Source organism: Pelophylax lessonae (genome assembly GCF_965119305.1).
Source record: "Pelophylax lessonae genome assembly, chromosome: 6".
In the NCBI taxonomy this organism is placed as follows: domain Eukaryota; kingdom Metazoa; phylum Chordata; class Amphibia; order Anura; family Ranidae; genus Pelophylax; species Pelophylax lessonae.
The window spans coordinates 54,924,569-54,930,568 of record NC_138773.1 but is presented as its reverse complement, the minus strand read 5'-3'; positions in this window follow the sequence as shown (position 1 = coordinate 54,930,568).

Sequence of the window (6,000 nt, the reverse complement as noted above, 5' to 3'; positions counted from 1 at the left end):
TGCATATTTTGAGTTATTAATACAATGACTTAAATGTCTTAGAGTCTAAGCCAATTTTTTTTTTAGTTTTGGGTAGAGTTACTAAATCAGGTTTTATTCTGTCTGTGAACTGTGAACCTATTGGAGATATTTCCCCCTCTTTTCACTCTCTTCACTCTTAATACCACTATGAGAAATTAGGGCAAAAGGGTTGTCGACAGCACAGGGAGACACAAACTTATTTATTAGGAGGGACACATGCTGTGGCTGACAACCTTACCCCTACGTAAAGGCTACTTCTGAAGCTTGGCTTCAATACTTTCTAAAATCACTGATTCTCAAGAAACATGCAGTTTGTATAGTGAGACTGAAAGTGGCTCTAAAGGCAGAAGGTTTTTTATCCTGAAGCGTTTTATGCATTTTATGCAGCAGCCCCTCTAATACCTACCTGAGCCCCATCTTGATCCAGCGTTCCTTGTCTATAAAATGTTAAATTCTAAACTAAAATTACAAAAAAGCAGAAAATACTTGCATCCCAGTTTCTGGAGGCCTCAGCTAGGTGAGGGTGATGTCACTGGACATTCTCTTGGGATCCTGGGAAAGATGATGACCCCAAATCTGGTGAAGCCCTGGGGTGTCACTAACACCTACAGGAAGGTAGCCTAAAGTGGTTCTAAAGGTAGACGTTTCTATGCATTAAAGTAAAAACCCTTCAACGTGGACCTGAAGTTCTACGCAAAAATCCTGGCAAACAGAATCTCGAAATTCCTGCCTGGCCTTATCAAACAGGATCAGGTAGGGTTTGTAATGGGCCGTCAGGCCACCGATGCTACAAGAAGAATTCTGAATCTCATCCACCATGCCGAGTCCACTCGTACTCCCACTGTGTTCCTGTCCCTTGATGCCGAAAAGGCCTTTGACAGGATACACTGGGGTTATCTTCATAAAGTCCTGCAACGATTCGGCATGGAGGGTGAGATTTTAGACGCAGTGCTAGCATTATACACGGCACCTTCAGCTTATGTATACACAGAAGGACTGTTCTCCACTAAATTTAACATAACAAATGGCACTCGCCAAGGGTGCCCATTATCCCCATTGATGTTTGTTTTATTGATGGAACCCTTTGCAGAAAGGATTAGAAGCCACCCGGGAATTAGGGGATTAGATATTAAGAACTTCCACAACAAGATTTTGTTGTTTGCAGACGACGTCATCTTGTCTGTGACATCTCCCCGATCCTCTGTGGTGGCAGTCCAGGAGGTACTCTTGCTTGTAAGAATTTAGCTCGGTTTCATACTACAAGGTGAATGACACTAAGTCAAACATGCTAGGCGTAGCAATTCCTGAACACCTGGCGAAGGAGATTCAGGGCAGTGTCCCTTTTCAATGAGGTATTGGACATATCGACTACTTAGGTATCAAGCTTACTAGCAAGACTGGGGACCTTTTCAAAACAAACTTTACACCATTTCTTGACATCCTCACACAGGAGTTATCTAGACTAGGCAAATTCTACCTTACTTGGTCAGGCAGGAATGCAGCGTTTAAAATGCTGACATTCCCAAACCTCCTGTACCTGTTTAGAGCACTCCCCATCAAGATTCCCTTAGCGTTTTATCGCTCAGTACAGTCTCTAATATCTAAATTTCTCTGGGTCGGTAAAAAACCCAGCTGCTCTCATATGCACCTGATTAAACACCCCCTCATGGGGGGTATGGGTGTCCCGGATGTACGGGACTATCATATGGCTGCTATACTTACCCAATCCATCCACTGGCTGAAGCACGCCCAGTCACCTAGCTGGAGGTCCATTGAGCAGGCGGTGGTAACACAGGGCACCCTAGCGGACCTCGTTCTCAGTATTCCATTGTCTAATGGCAATTATCCGATGGCGCACCCTACTATCATGCCCACAATACAGGCATGGCGATACTTTTATGCTCACAGTGCCAAACGTTCTAAAAGGGTAGATGTCCCTATCCCTTTGACTGCGCTCTTTCATATCCCCAGACCTACATTTAGTGCACTGGTCCACATATGGTCTCCACATGCTTAGAGATATCACGCACAATCCGGGAGGTTTTTCCTTCTCTGGATGATGTGCCCGCTATCCATTGTTTGCTAAGGAATTTTTCACGTACTCCAGAGTGTCCCACTTGATTTCCAAGGTATCCTTAGTCGACATCCCTTTTCCTGAACCGATTCACATGTTGTGCTTCGGAGACAATCATCACACGAAGGGAATAGGTAAATTTTATGCCTCCCTACACGACAAGAAGACATTTGTGAAAAACACCTATCACATAAAGTGGGAGGGGGACCTAGGTCAGGAATTTACAGAAGTTCAGTGGTTACGTTCATATACTCATACAGCTACCCACACTAGATGTTCCAATTTCAGGGAAGGTCTTTTAAAAATACATCAGCGGTGGTATAAAACGCCGTATTCCATTGCCAAGTACTACCCGGGCGTCTCAAACTTATGCTGGAGATAATGTGGGCAAGTTGGAACTATACTACACGTTTTGTGGTCCTGTGTCTCCTTGTGGAGTTTCTGGGCCTCTGTCTCTAAACTGATTGCGGAGGTGACGGGAATGCTAAACAAGGTTGCGGTTGAACAGGCCTTACTAGGCATAAATATTGACAGGTGCCCTCTCCAATTGAGAACAGTGGTTCAGAATATTTTTTTTTGCTGCATGGCTGTCCATAGCCCGTAAGTGGAAGTGTGAGGATATCCCTACCAGGAGGGAGGTGATACAAATAGTAGGAGAATCGTATGCACAGGTATGCAAAACTCTAGCTATCTCTGCCTTTAAAATGCAACAATTTCGGACCAGATGGTCCGCCTGGACTGAATATGTTGGACAGCGTGGTGCCCGATAAACTAAACTCTTCTTAACATGTATGTGATTGATACTGTGGACGTTGTGCTGGGGGCCGTGGGCGGGGGGGGGGTGGGGATGGGGCTAAGAGAGGGGACGCAGCAGGATCCCTTTGGGGCGTCCCCCCTAGAGTGGCTTTTATGCTACATTGCCTTTCCCCCGCACCCTCCCCCATGGGTCGCAGCGTGAGATTGGTTTCATTGTGTGTTTGGGTGCTACGCTGTCCATGACGTTTATACCATTTGTTACTGCTGTGGGATGCAAGAAAGGAGAGAGCGGCGCCAGCTTAGTATAGTACAAGTTTATGTAACACTGTTAAAATTGGTGACTCACTGTCCGAGGTTGGGTGAGACCGGTACACAAAGACTGTTAGGGTCATCCATCTTCCTCTTCCAGGATAGTGGTCATAGGAGAAGGTGGTGAGGTTCCAGAGGTATAGCCGAGCTGCTGTGGGGCTGCTAGTTATCACTGGCCGCGGCGGAGCATGCACAACAGGGCTCCGGCTGCCGACTTCTGATCCCTGATGACATCACTTCCTGGCAGGAGAAAAATAGGGGTTGCACGCGTTCAGAGCATCCGTGCTCCTTCGTCAGGCGATCTCCTGATCGCCTGACGAAGGAGCACGGATGCTCTGAACGCGTGCAACCCCTATTTTTCTCCTGCCAGGAAGTGATGTCATCAGGGATCAGAAGTCGGCAGCCGGAGCCCTGTTGTGCATGCTCCGCCGCGGCCAGTGATAACTAGCAGCCCCACAGCGGCTCGGCTATACCTCTGGAACCTCACCACCTTCTCCTATGACCACTATCCTGGAAGAGGAAGATGGATGACCCTAACAGTCTTTGTGTACCGGTCTCACCCAACCTCGGACAGTGAGTCACCAATTTTAACAGTGTTACATAAACTTGTACTATACTAAGCTGGCGCCGCTCTCTCCTTTCTTGCATCTCTCAGGGCTTCTCCACGCTTCAGCCGGCTGCCGCGGACTATAGCTTCCCTACAGTACCAAACTTTGTCCCCCCCCCACGCAGCCCCATAACCCCCCCCTCCCATCCACCCACATTCCTTGTACCATCTTGGGATATTAGAAGAGCGCCATGACACCCCCCACTTTCGTTACTGCTGTGGGTCATACCTTCATACCTTTGTACCTTTTAACTTTTATTCAGTCATTACAATTGTAATTCTCAGTTGTTCAATTACTCATAAGTTATGTTATAATGCAGCTGTTCTATACTTATACTTTCATTGTTATGTTTGTAACTCATTTTTTCTGCAAAAAAACAAATAAAAAGATTTTCAAGAAAAAAAAAAAAAAGTAAAAACCCTTCAGGGTGCAGCTCCCCCCAGCCCCTCCTTATACTTACCTGAGCTCCATCCTAATGCAGTGTTGTGCATGTGTATGGCAGCCCTCCAAGGTCTCTCTCTTCACTTTGGCTCACACAGTAGTTGGAGACATTGGCTCCTGCTGCTGTCAATCATAACAAAAAAGCTGCGCTAGTTAAATAAACAAAGTGAACAAAAAACAGTTGAAGAATCGTGGTAATACGTAAAAATATAGAAAGTCCTTCAAAATGAAGTTCATCAAATATTCCAACACCAAAATATATAGAAGATCCTTCAACCACCACCTCAGTTGACAGGGGCGCTTACCAGATCTTGTTGACCCCCCATCGCTAGAGAGTTTGCATTCCACAACTTTTTACGAAGAATTCCTTTGCATTTTTATCTTTTCACATAGAATTTCTAGATTATGTATTATCACGATTCTTCGACTGTTTTTTGTTCACTTTGTTTATTTAATTAGTGTAGCTTTTTTTGGTATATTAGGTCTTTGACTGTGGTTATATCACATGGTTTAGTCGAAGCTGTTTTTCACATACAGATATTATTGACACATTAATAAACTTACACAAAAATATTTTTCCACGTTGTAACTCACCAACAATCTCTCTTTTTATTCATATAAAAAAAGTTTAACAATTTAAATATTAACATAAATGTTTGGACAGTAGAACCTCTCACAGTGTACAAATGGCTTTCTATGGGGTGTTGGTATGTTACATTTGGTGATTCAGACCTCCATGACACAAGCAACTCCATTGATACCTGCATTGACAATGCTCAAATGTCACAGCATAGGCAGAGATGGTTTCAGTATACAAGATGCAATATAACTGCAAAAGAGAAAATTCATATTGACACAATATATAATTGATACAATATAATACATTTAAAATCACTGCCTTATTTTCTAAGCATGCCAGTGCAAACTGCAGCACCCGGTGATTTTTTGCCATGCTGGCATTAACCACTTCAGCTCCGGTTACCCCCTTAATGACCAGGCCATTTTTTGCGATTCTGCGCTGCGTTACTTTTACTAACAATTGTGCGATCGTGCGACGCTGTACCCAAATACAATAGATTTTTTCATTTGCTTTTTTTTCCCCACAAATAGCGATTTCTTTTGGTGGTATTTGATCACCTCTGCGGTTTTTGGAATTTGCGCTATAAACAAAAAAAGAGCGACAATTTTGAAAAAAACATCATATTTTTTACTTTCTGCTATAAAACATTCCCAATAAAAAATGTTTAAAAAATCTAATTTTTTTATCAGTTTACGCCAATTTGTATTCTGCTACATATTTTTGGTAAACCCCCCCCCCCCCCAAAAAAAAAGCATATTTAAATTGGTTTGCACAAAAGTTATAGCGTTTACAAACCACGGGATAGATTTTTGGACTTTTTATTTTTTTATTAGTAATGGCGGCGATTAACGATTTTTAGCGGGACTGCGACATTGCGGCGGACAGATTGGACCCCCTAACTGACATTTTGGACACTTTTTGGGGACCAGTGACATTAAAACAGTTAATCATAGCTGCTAAGTCAGAGCACAAGCTTGTGGAACCACAGGTGCCAGCAGACCTACAGCAGCAAAAGCCCTCGAAATGCCCACTGCCTCTGCTTGCCTAAGAAGGCCTGTGGCTAGCAGTAAACTATATAGATAGATTTCACGCCACTGTGAAAGGACGTTTCTTTTGTGCGGAGAGGATGCTTGGAGGTTATTGGCCCATTGGTCACAAACCTATCCAGCTATAGGTCAAGAGTGAAGGAGCCAATAGTGGATATTAGTGGA